The following is an 18286-nucleotide window of genomic DNA, read 5'->3' as shown; positions in this document are numbered from 1 at the left end:
ACTTATAATAATACTGTCAGTGCAATATTTGTGCACAAGAAGGAATTATCGTAGAAGGTAAAAGACTTGTAGATATTTGGATACTTAATGTAATGGGTCCCAGTCAGAAGAAATGGGAGGTGTTACACCTAAGAGTTGAAGCATTGTTCTCACTAGCGTCTAAAACATCAGCAACTGTCTATTGAATATCACCCTTTTTGGAACAGAAGGAAATGAACGTTTTTTTTCTTTGGATGGTCAAGAACAAACAAATAAGTTCTTGAGTTATCTCAAACCTCATTATCACTATCAGCAGTACTATGCCCCAAACTATCATTGTCACCAGTAAATAGAACAACACTAAGATGCTTCTGTGTCTTTTGAGCTACCTAAACAAGTGAGGATCATTTGAATGACCAAGATCCAATTTCCATATGGTCTGGTACTCCCCAAGTCCCCTTTTTACCTTTTGGACCCACATCCCTTGTACGTATGGGGTCTCCCTCTCTCTTTCAAGGCAATCATTAAGACCACACCATTTTGGATTAAGGGGTGTAACCCCCTGGCCGTATTTATTACAAAATTAAAAACATTAGTTATTAACATTTTTGTGCAATTTACGCAGAAAGTCTGGATACATTGTTAGACAGATGATGTAACGTGGCTGACCTTAAACTCTAATACACACAACACTCCTACCGTAATTCTAACAATGCATATATTCATTTTATGCGTGTCCCCTCTAGAACCTACAGCAAGGTCAATGATTGGCAGCCTCCAGATCCCAGCAAACTACAAAATTACTCTGCCGAACAGGCTTGCGCAGGGGGTACAGCTTATCAGATGGATACTTTCCCCCGGGCCTCCCTACCTTAAACTCAATAAACGGGGGCTGCAAAAATTCTGCATGCTTGTGCCCTGATGTGCATGCGCGTGCGAGAGTGCCCACAGGCCCACTGGAAAGATTGACTCCCCCTGCACCCGCACCCCAATAGCCTACCTACCGGCTGTCACTGCCCCTGGAGTTACATGGTTCTGACCGCTAAGGACCGAAGACCATGCTTACCAATCATGACCTTACCGCCTGACCAGAGACACACACATTTTAATACAACATTATTACCTGAAGCCAAATACCATGTAGTGACAGTTTATTAAATGTTACACATTTCAACTACATAACTGCATTAAAAGTCCTGCACTGACAACATTACAAATATTGACACTTTTATTACAAATTCACCAAATCATCATATTTACATTCATCCTATCTCCTGAGATACCTGCAATGAAAGTTAAAAGAACAAAGCAAATACATTACTGACAAACATTTAAAATGCCTGCCTTAGGGGATGGTGGGTGGGGAAAACAAATTACGAGCTGCTGGTGGCTCGGATCCTGTGCCTGTGGGAGCAAAGGAACAAGAGACTGTTCTGCTCCCTGCACCCCCTTTTAAGGAGGGGGGCATGGGCCAGGCCAGTCTAAATCGGTCGGACCCCAAAGTTAGATGCCCGAGTGAACCAGAAGCACTAAAGTGCTTCCGGTTAACGCCCTGCCGAACGGCACCTATTGGACGCTCAGGGGAGGTGGGAGTGCTCTTACCTCCTCTTTGCCCCCGGGGACCGGTGCGACCGCCATAATGGCGGCACGCGCTAATTTAGAGCTCGGCCTTGCCCATGGGCAGCAGGACCATTAATAACAATTTCAACAGAGACAGAAATCGACTGTAGGTGGAACCTGGAGAACTTATCCAGTAATATCTTTATATTTAAGAATGTGGGTCAGATGTACAAGGCAATTTTGTGGTTACAAAGCCTGTGATTCACAAAACCACAGGGTTGATGACCACAAAATGGATATTTGTTATGTACTAACCCCATTTTGAGAATAAATAACACATTACCAAATCGTAAATAGTGTTAGAAACCCATAACAAATCGGTATTTGGAAGGGTTGTATTTAGGGCACCCCATCCAATAGCGATTTTTAACTGGACCTTAATCCAGTTACAAAACATTGAAAAGTCACCGACTCCCGAGTTGAGGTGGTAACTCATTCACAAAGGAAAAGGATTCCCTGTGGGACTGCTTACCTTTGATGAATGTAAAAAAAAGTTTGATGGAGAGCTGGCAGTGTTCCAGGGACTAGTGCAAAGTCACAAATATATTTCAAACTATAATATTCATTTCTAATTATTTACAGTTCCATTTACTTTCAGGAAAATTGGCATCACTGAAAATAAAGTTCTGTTTGTTAAAATGCAGTCACAGACGTCGAGGTTTCCTGGTCTCAACAGGCCACCATCTTTGTGATAGCATCTGATTGTAGTGAGTTGTAATTCACAACCTACCTCTTTAATATTGATGAGGTAGGTCAGATTGCGACCCACTACGATTCATAATTTTCTGACCCAACCTATTTGTACATAGGTTGGTTTGCAAAATACTGTTCTATTTGCAAAAGCTCGGTGTGCAATTTGCCAATACTTTTTGTGAATGGAAATTTAATACATCAGGTTTCAAGTTCTCTGCCTTACAAATAGTTTGAGTCTCTACTGATGTGGGAAGTGGATTATTAGAACTATGTAAAACATCAGAGCAGAGTTTGCACAAACTGCTAATCCCAGCTGGTGAGGTACCCATATCTGTGTATCAGTGGACATATTTTAAAATGAAAAAGAGCTTTTCAAATTGTTAAGAGAACATAGGAATCGAAAAAGATTAGAGATTACTTTTAATTAGCTCAACCATAGACCTAGAGTTTTGTGAGTTACCAGGCTCCTTAAATAATTGTCAGTTTTACTAAATGTCAGAAGTCTCTAATTTTAATAATGAAGGAAAACCGTCTCAAGCTAGTACAAGTGAAAAGTCAGCATGAAGAAACTAAGAATAAAAATCAGTAGGGGGAGCTCGATCTCAAAAATCTAATTAGACATCTGCGGCATCAGTATTTCTAACTTCAGGCAGGTCCTCGCTGCAAACTGGACGAGTGCCAAGAGCTACATTTTATCTCTTGGAAACATCTAACCAATACATGATTAAACTGAGGCTGCTAAAGTGGGCATATTTTTAATTGAAGATGAGCTTTTCGAATAGTTAGGTAACAGAGGAACCGACTAAGAATGGAGATTGGCTTCAAATAACTCATCCTCAAACTGGGGTTTTGTGGGTTAGCAGGCCCCTTATAACATTTTCAGACATAGTAACTGTTAAAAACATCTCAAGTTAGTCATGAGTGAAAGGTCAGCATGAAGAACACTGAGGCCCTCATTTATCAAAAGTGACTCATCGCTGAGTGAAAACAGCTATGCGTCACTTTTCATTGAGCACTCCTTGTGACTTGCTGGATGACATAAGCAGTAACCCACTGACCTTTTTACATTATATGTACTTTGTGATCTGCATGGTACACGTTCCTTGCAGCAGGCATATTAACCCACTGTGCTACCTTATGATGAGTCAAAACTTCCACTTGACAAAACTCTGATCTCTCTGGCGGAAGAACATTAATGACTGGAGCTATGTTGACATTTTTATTGTTGCCTGACAAATACTGGAGGCAAGGGACATGGCAGCAGTGCTTTTAAAGCTATAATCTACTTGCAAACAGGACACCTCCACCTGAAGTCATACCGCCCTAGAGCCGGCCCAGTCTGGGGGGCTGGTACTTCAAGTTGTGAGAATCCAGACGTGCACAAAACAAGAATTAAACCACACATATACAAAGCCAGTAAGGCCGACTTTAACGTTCTAACTCATGCAAACAGCATTTGTTCATTCCTGCATCTTCATGCTTCAGCATATTGAAGCCAGATTTATTGGCTTTGCCACTGCATTTCCTGAGACAATGAGAACAGCATGAGCTCAGCTAGCATACCTGAAGACATGCGAGCTTCAGTTGTCTGTAATGTTGTTGGTCCTAAGCAAGTCCTGTGCCTGGTGTGCATGTCTGACACAGAAAAGAAAGCACCAAAGGCTTACTGGAAAGGTGTCTTTCTTACTACAAGCGGCACAAGGTGCATAATAAACAAATGCGTGCAGGAAACAAAAATCTGGCTGTCTGGAATGTATGACATTACAACGAGAACTATTACAATGCATACCTTTACAATGTGGTCAATATAACGCAGATTCCATTACAATACATGTCATTACAATGCAAACCTACAATGCATATTCCATTACAACGAGAATTACTATTATAACACCGCCAGATACTTACCTCAGGGAAAATGCTGGTCAGTGGGGGGTATACATTGTAATGGCATACTTTGTAATGGCATGCATTATAGTGGGTCCTGCATTGCAATGAATGAATTGTAAAGGCATTGTGTTGCAATGCCTGAATTGTGATGGGGTTTTCCCAGCTGTGGGGAATCTCCCAAATAGCAGAAGAAAGTTCTCCTACAGATTTTGTGAAGTAGACATATATGAAACCCATTAAAAGTGTGGAGCATTTACTGTGACAAAGACAATCGTGGGAGGCTTCTATCAGGCTGCCACAAAATGAGCGTTTACCAGAGCTCTAAGGGAAAGGGTATCTGCAGAGCATTATAAGTGGGATACCTGGTCACAGAGTAAAACATGTAAGTTGATGTAAGACAATGTAAGATTGTACACATCATGTGGAGGTTTAAATCTTTTTAGCAGCATTTATACTAATATCTTACACATTTACATTTTAGACACAGTGACATTAAGTGATTTGCCCAGAACTACACAATTTTCAGTCAAGTGCCATGCTGGATTAAAACCAATGTCCCTGGATCAACAACTTAGTTGTGGTAATGAAAAATTCATATAAAAGTTAAGAGTTCACAATATAGTTAAAAATGGTGAATATGTTGGACTTCATCAATTCTTGTGAGAATTCATATTGCATTGATATTTTACCTTAGGCTTTGGGCCTCATTCCTCGTTCTTTCTAGTGAGAAGATCGAACGCAAATTATTTTGGGATGTAGGTAGTCTACATGGACAGCACCGTGATAGCACTGTTTGTTGCTTAAGGTTCAGGCTTGTCAATTTGGCCATCACACTAGGTTGAAGTCATTTTTAGGTTTCCCCTGCACAGCGATTATGAAATCTCGTAAATGTATTATATTTTAAAAGAGGCTCTTATTAGTTCGTGTGGACGAAGTACTGTGGTCATCCACTTGTGTGTGGATTTTTTTGAGTTTACTTTCCCTGGCTGCATGCATTGAAACTGTGATGTTTTGTTTCAACGCACATCTTTTAAATATAATTTCATCCTTTCAGCACGCATGGTGAAAGGTTTTCAGAGTTGTATGTTTTCCTAATTTTTATTGGCTTTGTTGGATGACTTCTCTGTGTTTACTTTCCGTGGTTGTCTGTTGGCGCTGCATTAGTTGTTGCTAATGAATAAAAACATTCCCATGCACAACCTATAAGTTAATAAAAATTTAATGTGAGCGGGTACTAACTTAAGGGTCGCATGTCTTTTATTAAACTGGACCTAATAAAATGCAGCCATCGTTGCATGTTGTTCAGGCACATCATGTTGTTGCTTGTCCAGCAACCATTGCACGCATTTAACGTGTGATTACACTAACAACAATTACACACGCTTAAAGCTTTTGTTGCTTGAACTTTTCCTCTGCTTCACGCATTGACAATGTTTTTGAAAGCTATATAATTTTATTAATTTTGCACGCACTGGCTTGTTTTTTTTTCCAAATGTCTTTTTAGGTCAATCTAGACAGCGCAGCCGTCTCTTCGAGACCTGCTGTATTCGGTCTGTGGGCATCAAGTCCATCCCCTTTCTTGACATTGCTATTCATTTGTCTATGTCAGTGTCCTTCAAAAACCTAGCTTGCTAGTGGTCAAACCTGCCTCTCGGTCCCTCCTTTCTCTCTTCTTTTCCTCCCACAGAGCAGGGGCTTTGTACTACCTCATTCTGACATGGTCCTTTATCTGTTTTATGGGGGACTATTTTCTTTCTTGGTTTCCTGCTCTGTTACTGTTTGTCTGTGCTTAGCTTCAGAGCCCTAGCTCCTTACATTCAAATATAGCATCCTTCCTCCCACCTCATCTTAACGTCACAGTTGTGTTACTGCTGCCTTTTGTTACTGCTGCCTCCCCCACCTAGGCTACTACTTGGTTGTTTGTTTTATTTTAATAATTGTGGACATTCAGCACTGCTCTGGTTTTACCAGCACAGTGCTGGTATCCTTTTCATTCTTGTGTATTTGCTCTGCTCTCCCTCCCCCCCACCCAATCAGTCAACAGACTCCAGCCTGGAGTGCCTCACAGTGGTGTCCCTGCCTCTCTTGCTGCTGGAATTAACTGTAATTGGATAATCTGTGCTAAGGGGAATGCTTCATTTTCACTCTCCCACAGACTGGGCTGAGAGACCTCTCTTTGATTGTTTGTAATTATTTGTGGCTTTTCCACATAATTCCTTCAACACATGATCTGGGAATTTAAAAAAAGCTTTAGTATTTCTGTTATAGTTTGCAGTTATATTCCCGGGATTGGGTCTTCGAATAATCCTGAATATTTGGCCCCTGCGGGTGCTACCAGGAGCCCAAGGTCACACGTGCATTGCATGATAATATGTCCAGGTCCTGTGAGGTCACCGGCGGATTCCTGTAGCCCCCCCCCCCTGCCCCTGCTTTCTTATGTTTTCGGGGCAGGAAGCAGGTAGGACACCCCCCATGAATAGGCCATCAGTGAAGGGACAAATTACCATCACCCCGCCCCCACGCTCCCCATCTCCTGACAAACATTTAAGGAGCAGCTAAAACGCTAAACCTGGACCAATCCACTCCCCCCAGACTAGAGGCCTAGGCGTGAGGTGTGCAGGGTGTACACTTTTTCATGGCCCCCACCTTTGAAATGGGAGCCAAGCTTCCCTCAGAATGTGCTGGTAATTAGGGGCCCAGCAGGGGGTGCTGCATCAGGGCATGTCTCCCCTGACCCAAGAGGGCACGAGTGCCCACTCACAGTTTGATCACAGACTTTGAAGAGCTTTTGCTGCTCTGTGACAAAACTGTAAAGTAGCTCAGTGGGTTGAGCACCTCTGCCCGCCGTAGATGTGTGTGCCCCCTGCCTTTCTGCTTCCAGTGGGAGTAGCAGAAGAGATCTGGCTCATTACTAAGGGACGACCAGGTTATTTCAGGATCATTGTGCTTGTGTGCTACTCCTAACACCAACATAATACTTTCTTGCTGCTTCCTGGCGCTTTTGCTGCTAACTTGCTGACTAGGTCGCTACATCATTATTGAGTGTCATTAAATAGGGTGCTAGTTTCAGGGTGTGGTGTAACGGGCAGAGATGCTGACTTTAAAGCTGGGGAACCAGGTTTGAGTCTCAGTGTCGCCTGCACATCCTGTTATTCTGGGCAAATCACTTAATCTCCCTGTGCCTACCAAAAATGAATGTGCCCTTGAGTGACGTAAATGGAGCTTATGGAAAACGCTCCAATGCAAAAAATAACAATAATAATAGTTCTTAACGGTGCAGTGGAATGGCATGCAGTGAGTAGGCACTATGTGTCAAGACATTAATATCTGGCCAGTGCAGGGGTTTAGTAACACAGCAGTGAGGGGGGCACCGTCAGGCTGGCTTCACAAGAAAGCCAGGGAAAGAGAGTGAAATATTCAGTAAGAGAGGAAGGGGTGAGGAGGGAGGACGGGGAGGCACATTTCCGTGCATAATGCGGGGCCTCAGGGACAGGCACTCCTCGTGCCAGGGACTGTTTAACTGACAGCAGCTGCGAGGCAACCCTCCCCCAGCCCTGGGTCCTGTGTTGGGATACTTACATAAAACAACATATAACCTTTAATATGTCACGTTTAAACAATGCTTAAAGCATAATTCTGTAAACCAAGCTGGCAAGATTTTACCACACCACAAACTAAACTGCGACTTTCATCAAACTAAGGATTTCTACTTCTTAAATTACATTAAACTCACGCCTATAAATGATCAATTTCTTTTTCATTCTTCCGTTTAATTTTGTATGTGAGTCATTTTCCTAAAACATAATAAAATGTGTCCCCTTCCACATTCGGTCGCCTATTGTCTTCAAAGAGCCTGTTTTCTCCTTGGGCTACCACTTTTCTGTCCGGTCTAGTGGCAGCAGACATGGTTAGTCCCCAGGGATTACAAGAGTCTTTATTAAACCAATGAACAGTAATTATTTTGATGGTCCTCATTTCAGATTGCCTTCAAACGTCAACCAACCAGTAGTTCCAAGAGTTCATTGTTGTTTTATCCCGAATTAGTGGCTAATCTATAACAATATTGACTTTTGGCGGCATGTACAAATGCAGTGAACACAATCTGAAGGGTGGCTTTGCTGTTGCTCACATGTGTCCAAAGCAAAAGAAATAACAGGGAAGAAAGACTACTAGCGTAGATACTATAACTGTGGAGGGATAATCCCAGATTATTGAGGGTAAATGAACTGATACAGTAGGCTGCAGTCTTAAACCCATGGCAAAATTGGGACCAGCAACTGGTGTGCACGGAACAAGAGGCTCTCTGGAGGCCAGCGGGGAAGGGTTGAAATGCATGGCATGTCAAGGGTGCCAGCGTGGGTGTCTTCATCCTACCACCTGGTATGCCTTTAGGCTAGCATTGAGTCCACAATTCACTAGGATACTGTACCCTGCCAAACTAACGTTGGCATGACTGATTTTCTTTGGAACTCTGAAGATTGAGGGGAGGCAAGATGGCCGACGCTGGATTGCTGTGAGCAGTCGCACTTTTTCCCCTCTCCAGCCTTAAGGACTTAGAAGCATGATTTTGAGATGCTGAGATCCATGAATATCCTGAATATCCTGAATGGCACCTGAATGGACATTATACGGTGATTCTGAGCTACCTGGAGTGTTTGATGCAGGGTCTGCCGTGAAATATATTCAAAATTGCTATCGAGTTATTGCCTGGCCTAAGAGAGGTGCTAGAGGCCTGATGAGTGTGCTCGGGCTTGGGCTTAAAAGGAAACAACTGGCGCAGCAGGCGTAAGCGAGTAAGATGCCAGCAAGGACATCAAAGCAAGAAAAGCAAGAAGAAGAGAAGGAAAAAAAGATGCCGGGAGGAGTAGTTGCGAGTGCGGAGGATGTGAGTAAACCCCCTCGCAATCCCGGCGCCATACCTAAGACAGGAATCTCTGCTGGGGGGAAAAAGAAAACGGAGCAAAAAGCTAAGCCAGCCCATGAGGTGCAAGTGAATACAGCAGTACAACGAGCGGCAACCTCCAGCAAAACGGGCAGAAACGAAGAGAAACAGAAGAGTAAGGAGACAATGATGCGGCAGCCTACCGTCACGGAGGCCTTCTCACCGAGACTACCCTCTCAGCATGTGGAGGATACAGCAAGCGTCAGAGGCAGACGGGACAGCGGCATCAACGGCATCAGCGGCTCCAATGGACCCGGCAAAGGCGGTGAAAAGCTGGATGATCGGGAGAGTGTCCTCGAGGACGCCGACGACGCTGAGGGGGAGGTTGCTAGGCAACGTCGTAAGCTCGATTCAGGCAGCAAATTGGTGCGCGATTCAACTGCCGACACTCGTATGGTAGATCTGACAGAGCAATCGAAGCAAGCAGAGCGAGCACATCTGACGTTGCGGCCAGAAGGTAACGTTACCGACCCTGGGGTTGAAAAAAGAACTAAAACTGGTGAGAGCCTAGGGCAGGCTGTGTTTGAGTTTGGTAACACGGACATGCTGGGGGCTCTAATGTTAGTTGAAAAGGAGATGAATTTAGTAATGGGGGAGTCCTCCAAAACATGGGGAAGCACCCTTAGCCTTGCAAGCAAAGACGGAGTGAGCGAGGGAATAGAAAAAGCTGAAGGCGGCTCTGCTGAGGGTGACTGTTTTTATTCCCTAAATGAGGAATCAGAACTAGAACAGACAAGTGCTGGGAGTACAGAGGAGTGTTCAGGCTCTGGCTCTGAGTCCAGTACAGATAAAGACACTACCCTGAAAAAGAAGTCTCTAAAGCTATCCAGGCCGCTGACAGGGGGTTGTGAGGGGACCCAGAGGAAACTAGTATGGGACTACTCTGCGACCTCACAGTCATATCGGGAAGAGGATGATAATAACCCAGAAATTCCCCCTGGGGGCACAACGCAACAGATTACCGTAGAGCTTCTATTTAACACGCTTAAACAAATGCAAGCAGAGGCCAGAGCGGAAAGTCGGAGGGCAAGGCAGGACGCTAAAAAAATTCAGAACACAATGAGGAAAATGAATAAATTATATGATGAAATAGCTGAAAGAGTAACGGAAGCAGAAGAACGAACAGGCAAGTTGGAAGACGATATGGGAGATTTCAAGACTTTTAAGACGGACCAAGAAAAACTTTCGGAGGATTTCCAATGGAAACTGGAAGATTTTGAGAATCGCCAGAGAAGAAATAACATTAGGCTCTTGGGTGTGGCAGAAGGGATTGAAGGGCAGGACACGAGGCGCTTCGTAGTGAATATGCTGAAGGGGGCTTTTTCAGAGTCAGATTGGCAGTGGGACAAAGAGATTCAACGGGCGCACAGATACCCCTTCACACTGAAGCAGGGACTAAGAAAAGATGGACAGGGCTCCTTTCCCAGAGCAATTCTAGTAAATGTGGGGAATTTCTTGCTGAGGGAGGAAATTATCGCCAAAGCCAGACCCGATAGCAAGAGGACATTTGAAGGTACTTCATTCTTCGCTAGGCCTGATTTTTGCCATGTGACGGTAGAGAGAAGGTGGAGGCTTAGACAGCTGATTTCACCATTACAGGCATTAGGGTCAGAAGCATACCTCCTTTTCCCTGCTAAATTGAAAGTGGTAACAAAAGGGAAAATAAGAATGTTTAACTCAGAAATTAAAGCACAGCAGTTTATTGAAGAATTGAAAAACAAGAAGGGGGGTTAAGATGCTGGAAATGATATATAAGGCGGGTGTGTACAAATGTATAGTCTTGTATGATGGAAAAGGATGATTCAGGGATTCAGCTTGTGATTATACAGGCTGAGAGGGGATGCGATTGACGCAATTCAAAAGCGGCCACACATAGGTCATTCTTGACCTATTTGCCCGTAAAGGGGGGAGGGTGGTGGAGGGAGGGGAGGGAGCTGAGGGGTGGGGTGGCGGGGGGGGGAAATGCACACATTTTTGGTATTCACTATTTGATACAGCACAGTGGCATATTGTATAAGCTTAAAAGTATATGGTACACAAAAATAACAGGTCTTCACATAAGAAAACTGTGGCATTACGATGACATGTAAGATCGCTTCTATTAATATCTGCAGACTCAATTGTGTTACTAAGAGAATAAGGGTGGCAGCCTTGTTAAAATCTTTGAAACTGGATTTGGTATGTCTACAAGAGACACACATAGAAGGTACACGAGGGTATCTATTGGAACAACTTGGGTTTAGATTATTAGCAAACACTAAACAAGGGACAAAAACAAGGGGGGTAGCAGTCTTGGGTAGAAATAGTGAGATAGTAGTAAGAAGAAAGAAAGAGGATCAATGGGGGAGGTGGGTGATTCTTGAAATTTGCTTTAAAGGGGAGACCTTAACTTTAGTTACAGTTTATGGCTCTATTGAGGATGATCCAGATGTCTTGCAATATTTAGATATTGAACTAGCTGAATGGCCAGAGCCTATTGTATGCTGCGGGGACTTAAACATTCATGTACCAGATAGCTCTTTTTTGCAGGCTGGAGGAAAATATGGCGGGGGGAAGAAGAAAGTATTTAAGGCTCTGGTAGATCTGGTGTCACATAATTCTCTGATAGACCCTTGGATTAAGTTGCACCCGCATATAGATGGCAGCACATTCTTTTCAGCCCCACACAGGACTCTGGTTAGGTTGGATTATTTCTTAATTTCTAGAACATTATTACAGGGATCGCAAATGGAGAAGTAGCCTCGGATAGTGTCAGACCATAGTCCACTGATACTAACTTTGAAAATGGGGCAGGAACAAAATATTAGAACACAATGGACTTTTGAAAGAGCTTTACTAATAGATCCCGCTTATAGAGAACATATGGAGAAATGGATTAAATTCTTTTGGGAGATTAATAGAGAAACCGCAACACCAGGTGTTGTGTGGGATGCTTTCAAGGCTGGGATAAGGGGAGAGACTATAAGTTTTGTCTTAGCAAAGCAGAAGAAAGAAAGAGCAAGACTAGAGGAAGTAAGACTGAGGCTGATAAAAGAGGAAGAAGACTTGGCCTTGGCTATACCACAGAATCTTCCATTAGAAACATACTTATTTAGAATTATAGCTCTAAAATCAGAAGCAATAGAAGGTATTGCTGAGAAAGATGCAAAGAATTACCTGACCAAAAAGGAGAATGCATAGGAATTAAGTGAAAGGGTATGACATATTTTGGCCGTGCGCACTAAACAGAGAATGGCTGCTTCAGATATTAAAGAGATTAAGGATCACCAGGACAATATGGTATGTGAGACTGAATGGGTCAGAGAAGTATTTAGGAATTACTACACTACCCTATACACTCCTGAGAAGGAAGAAAGCATTGCTGATATAGCAAGATATCTTAGGGAAATTGATTCTCCTAAATTGTCTGAAGAGGGAAGTGAAGAGTTAGAAATGACACTACATATAGATGAGTTTAATGCTGCATTGAGTAATCTACCATCAGGTAAAGCAGCAGGGCCGGACCAGATACCGGTAGAGTTTTATAAAGTATTTAAAGACTCACTGACAACTGATATGTTTAACATCATGGTTATGGCACAAAAGGGAGAGTCGATCCTCCAATCGTGGGGGGGAGCGGACATCATTGTAATTTTAAAAAAGGGGAAGGATCCAAAAGTTACAGGGTCCTACAGACCGATAACATTGATGAACGCTGATGTTAAAGTGTACTCTAAAATTTTACCTACAAGGTTGTCAGGGATCATTGAGAGCTTGGTAAGTCCAGCCCAACATGGATTTATCCCTGGTAAAGGGACAACGCAGCATATTAGGACGGTAGTAACTATGTTCGATGCGGCAGGTATCCTGGGAGACCCTATGGCAGCACTTTTTTTAGATGCCGAAAAGGCATTTGATAGGGTCTCCTGGGAGTACTTATGGCAAACTATGAGGTGGTCTGGGATAGGAGAAGGATTCATCAGGGCTATTCAGGCGCTATATAAGGAGCCTACGGCTAAAATAAGAGTTAACAGAGGGTACTCGGCAGCTGTTAAAATTGGCAGGGGGACGAGACAAGGGTGCCCCTCATACCCATTGTTGTTTGCACTTTATTTAGAGCCACTACTGCGTAGGCTCGAATTTAACCCACTGATCCCTCCTGTGAGGGTGAACGGATGCGTGGTCAAAACATTGGCCTACGCCGATGATGTGGCAATACTTACCCCAGATCCTCATTTGTCAATTAGGGAAGTGGAAGGTGAAGCTGAGTTGTTTGGACACATTTCTGGATATAGTCTTAATAGATCAAAGACGCAGATTGTAGAAAATGCACATTCTAGCTGCAATGACCCACGGGTAGTTACCTCAGCAGTTTATTTAGGGGTGGCTATTTCGTCAGACTTAGATAACGATGTTGAAAACAATATTGCCCCCCTATTATCAAAGGTAAAATCTGATTTGGAAAGGCTAAACAATCTGCATCTATCCTTGGTAGGTACTACTAATGTTATTAAGAGGCTAATTCTCCCCAAGTTTCTTTACCTATTTAGAGCTTGTAGGAAGGGGGAGGCTCTAGTTGGCGCAGTGCAACACTGGCGACAAGCAGGGACTCTCTCTTCCTCGTCAGGGCTGAGGGTTACCTTCCAGACAACCTCTGCTTACCCTCTAGGTAGTGTGGCTTAAGCAGTCGTAGGCTAATTTTTGGGGCACATAGGGTTAAACACTTGCAATAGTACACCTTTACAACCAACCCACCACACAACGAGACCAGACTGTATTCTGTAAAAATATATATCTTTATATAGATTTTAAGCAGGCTTGTGAATACAGTCAACGTACTTTATGATAACGGTTGCAAGTTACTCAGTTCAGGTTACCACAGTTCTTATAGCAGTTCTCTGAGGCCCGTAGGCCGGTGTTAACCAAAGTTCTTGTGGAGCCGGCGGCTTCCAGGGGGATCTGTCCCACGTCGCGTTGCCTTCCCGGGGTCGCTGATCGTTGCGGCTCTTCAGCCGAGCAGGTCACTGGTCATCCGGGGCAGCGGTGTTCTGTGGCGGCAGGGTCCTCTCCTCGTCGTCCGCTCCGACCCTGGGGGTGGCGGCTGTGCGGTGGTGGCAAGTGGCAGTACGGTCCCCAAGTGCAGGACGTACCCAGCCAAGTGCCGGTGCAGCTGTGGACTCACAGCTGGGCTGTCGGGCAGGCTACCGACCTTGCGGATTCTCACAGGGCAACTGTCCGTCTTTGCAGGTGAGTGGCTGCTCGTTATGCAGTCACCTCGAGAGCTCGGACCGGACGGGTCCTCCTTCGCTTTGCTCTCGGGCTCCCGGTGCAGTTGCGGTCACGGTGTTCGGGCCAGCGGCGGCTGGTCCTTACTTTGCTCTCGCTGTTGCTTTGGGCCCCGGTCACGGTGGTCAGGTGGGTGTCGTTGCCTTGGAGGAGATTCCTCCGTCGGTACTGCGGCGATGGTCAGCACCCGCAGTCGCTTCCTTTCAGGGGGTAGCGTCCACTGGTCCTGGGACGCTGGTCAGGGGGCAAGTTCACAGCAAGCCCTTGGAGATCTCTTTAGCAGAGTTTGGCACAAATTAAAGCAAAAGTCTTCTCGTAGTCTTTTCTTCTTCCTCTCCTTCAGCAGCAAGGCACCAGACACAGGCAAGAGTCAGCACCCTTCCTTGTCCCTCACGGTCCTTCTCGTAGGGCAGAGTCCTTCTGTGGCCTAAACCGGATCTAATTGTCAAGGAGCAGGGCTCCTTCTTTTATAGGCCAATTCTTTTGTTCTCGCAGGCCAGGGGGGCCTTTGCATAGCCACTCTCAGTCCTTGAGTACCCCGGTGGGTGTACTCCGGCTTCTGCTTTCAGTGTGAGGGGCAGGCGCATCAGATGCCCCACAGGAGGTGGAGCCAGCATTGTGCGGACAGGGGCGGCCAGAGTACCTTGTTGATGGGGGCTTCGCCCTTCCTGGGCCAGGTGCCGGCAGAGTCATCCGCCGCTCCCCAGGAGGGTGGAGCCAGCATTGTGGTGGCCGAGCACAGCTACAGTTCGAGTCAAGAGGCACTCCTACCTCCCACTAAGGTGTAATCTGCGCATTCACCACCTGTCATCCCTCCAGCCCTGTCACTCACACATCCCAGACAGTCAGATACACATACCAGCAGAGGCGGGCTGAAATGGTTAAGCAAGCAAATGCTAACTTTCTAAAAGTAGCATTTGCAAACCCAGGATACTAAAATAAACTTGACTACAAGAAATATTTTATCATCCTGAGTTCAGGCATACTAAACATGACTCGCTACCATGCTCCTTGAGCCTGCGGGGATTATAGGGTGTAATAATCCTCGCAGCTCAGTCTGGCCTAATGGAGCAGGTAGCCTTCAATAGTGAAATACGGTCTTGGTTGTAAGTCACTACTAGGACATGCCACGCACATCAGGGCTTGTCCTACCTTATACCTACAACGCACCCTGCCCGCAGGCCTACCATAGGGGTGACTAATATGTAGTCAAGGGAAGGTTCGGGGCTGGCAAGTGGGTGCACTTGCCCAGCTAGCGTGACAGTACGAGACCGCACGCGGGTTCTGCGGTCACAGTTCCCAGACACATCTTTACGGCTGCTTCGGTGGGTGGCGCAACCAGCGCTGCAGGCCCACCAGCAGTATTGGCATCTACAAGCCCCGGCACTCTCTAGTGCGCTTTACTAGGGACTGACAGTAAATCCAATGCACCAATCAGGGATACCAATCGTATGTACAGTTTTACAGTAGGGAGCACTTGCACTGCGGCACGGATCAGCCGTGGCGCAGTGCCCTGAGTATCGGAAAACCAGCAAAACATCGGAGGCACATCAGCAAAAAGTGGAAGGGAGACTCACGCCAAGGTGCCAGGTCTAACAGAGCTATCCCACTTTTTTTTTAAACTAAATGGTTCAATTCATTAGAGATTATTTTGAATAGATTCATCTGGGCACAGGGTAAGACCAGAAGGGCTTACAGATTTATGGCTTTACCGAGAGAGAGAGGGGGGTACCTGATTTTAGAATGTATTACTTTGCGGCTGCCCTACAATATATGCAGGGGTTAATAGGGGGGGGTGGCAACGAGCAAAAAGTGACAACCATGTCTACAGAAATCTATGCGGCTGTTCTAGGAGAGGAAGCAGAAAACTGCTTCTTAAACTGCACGGATTATGGGTATTACAAGAGGACCAGATTTAAAACACTTAACGCAGCAGTCAGAATTTGGAATGCTTTTCTAAAAAAGACAGGGCTTGGAAGATTTAATAGATATACTAGGCTATATAAGAATAGGTCATTCCCTGCGGCAGTCTTCGCTGACGGTACAATGGCTAGATGGGCTGAACGAGGAATAGTACAGATTGGGGATGTGAGGGACACGGAAGAGATAGTACAGTTTACAGAACTTACTGCGAAATATGATATTGATAGGAGGTCGTTTTTCAAATACCTCCAGGTTAGGAGCTTTTTGAGTAATAAACAAGGAGGACCCGCAGGGTACCAAAGAAACGAAATTATGGAGAAAATTCAGGTCTCTGCAGACTGTACAAATAGGAGTTTGTATGCATGTTTGGTGAAAGGGAAAACAGATGATATGGAAAAGTACTGTAACAAATGGGTAGATAAATTGAGCATTCCGAATGAAATATTTCATGAGTCACTTGAATTGGCTCGTATGGTATTGTGTTCTGCTCCCCTTCAATCCCAGCACTACAAAACTCTGTACCTATTATATTTTACTCCAGCGAGAATAGCTAAATGGGGAGGCACTACTGGTATCTACCTGTCCGAGGTGTAACTTCCTCGAGGCAGATATTGTTCATGTCTTTGCTACCTGCCCACAACTGCATACCCTGATTGGAAATATAGAACGTTTCTTAAATGGATCACTGGATATTCAAATAACCCTCACCCCCTCATTGTTGTTGTTGGGGCTAGACCCAGATTGGGGGATTTCACAGAGAGAATTTATTTTTGTGGCGGCAGCAGTATACAGATTGACTATAGCCAGGGCATGGCTCGATAAAAATCCACCTGCCATGCAAAATTGGTTGGCTAATTTATTAGCGGCTTATAATTTGGAAAAATCTATATATGCTCGGAAAGGGGTAAGGGGTAAAATGAGAGGATTGAGAATTTGGGAACCTATATCCAGATGGAAAGAGAATATGGGTTCGCAGTAAGATTAAGATCTTTATTGTAATGAAGAGTTAAAAGATGTACTGTATATATATAATAGAATGATTTATTTTCTTTGTTTTCATTTACATATGATTGACATGTAATGTTTAATTGTACAATGTGCAATGTGCAAAGTGTGAAAATAATAAAATATATTTTAATTAAAAAAAAAAAGGGATACTGTACCCTTCTATCCTGCACGTTTTCAGGCACCATTCTTTTGTGCCTTATACAAAAAGGAGCTATAGGGGTAGTGAACAGGTCATCCCCCACTCATAATCTTATACACAACAAAGGAACTGTTCACACGGTAATTTTCAGCCTCAGATCCACACCTCGATTCTGAAATATCTAAGGGCACAGCGGTTAAAATTATCCTGTCTGTGTTTACCAGGTCTGGGTCACCACTTTTAAAATACAGTATACTGTTTGAGTTGTTGCGTTGCTTCCAACTAATGTGACCCCCACACACTCCCTCCCCTAATGTGAGAAAAGTGTTTCTAAAGAGTGACACAGAGATACGTAAAGACAAAATGCTTGAAGAGGATAGTGGTGCCTCACAGAAGTAACACTATGGGGTAAGTAGGATGGTACTCGCCTACTACCTCAGGTTTTCATCATCAGTAACCACCAACCTGAACATAAATTGTGAAAAAGAAAACAAAGGCTGAACACTGGTGTTAGGATGTCGAATACTGCCAGTACATCAGTAGTAAATCCGACGTACCACAGGATTCAACCACACTAAGTTAAAACCGGGCTAGATCACACTGGCTATAGGACTTTTATTCAGTGCTCTGTGTCTGCCCTCTTAAAAGCCTACATGTTTCGATGCCCAAGGAAAAACTCACTTCAACTTTATCAGGGCGTGGGTTCTGTCACTCCACTCTGCACCAATTTAGTTTTTATCTTAGTGTTCCTAAAGAAACAAAAGTGAAACACAACGCAACATCTTCAGTCAGCACATATTCACTGAATTTCAATCATTGATTAAAAA

This window comes from Lissotriton vulgaris, chromosome 7 (assembly GCF_964263255.1).
Source record: "Lissotriton vulgaris chromosome 7, aLisVul1.2, whole genome shotgun sequence".
Classification (NCBI taxonomy): Eukaryota; Metazoa; Chordata; class Amphibia; order Caudata; family Salamandridae; genus Lissotriton; species Lissotriton vulgaris.
Note: the sequence above shows the minus strand (reverse complement) of the source record.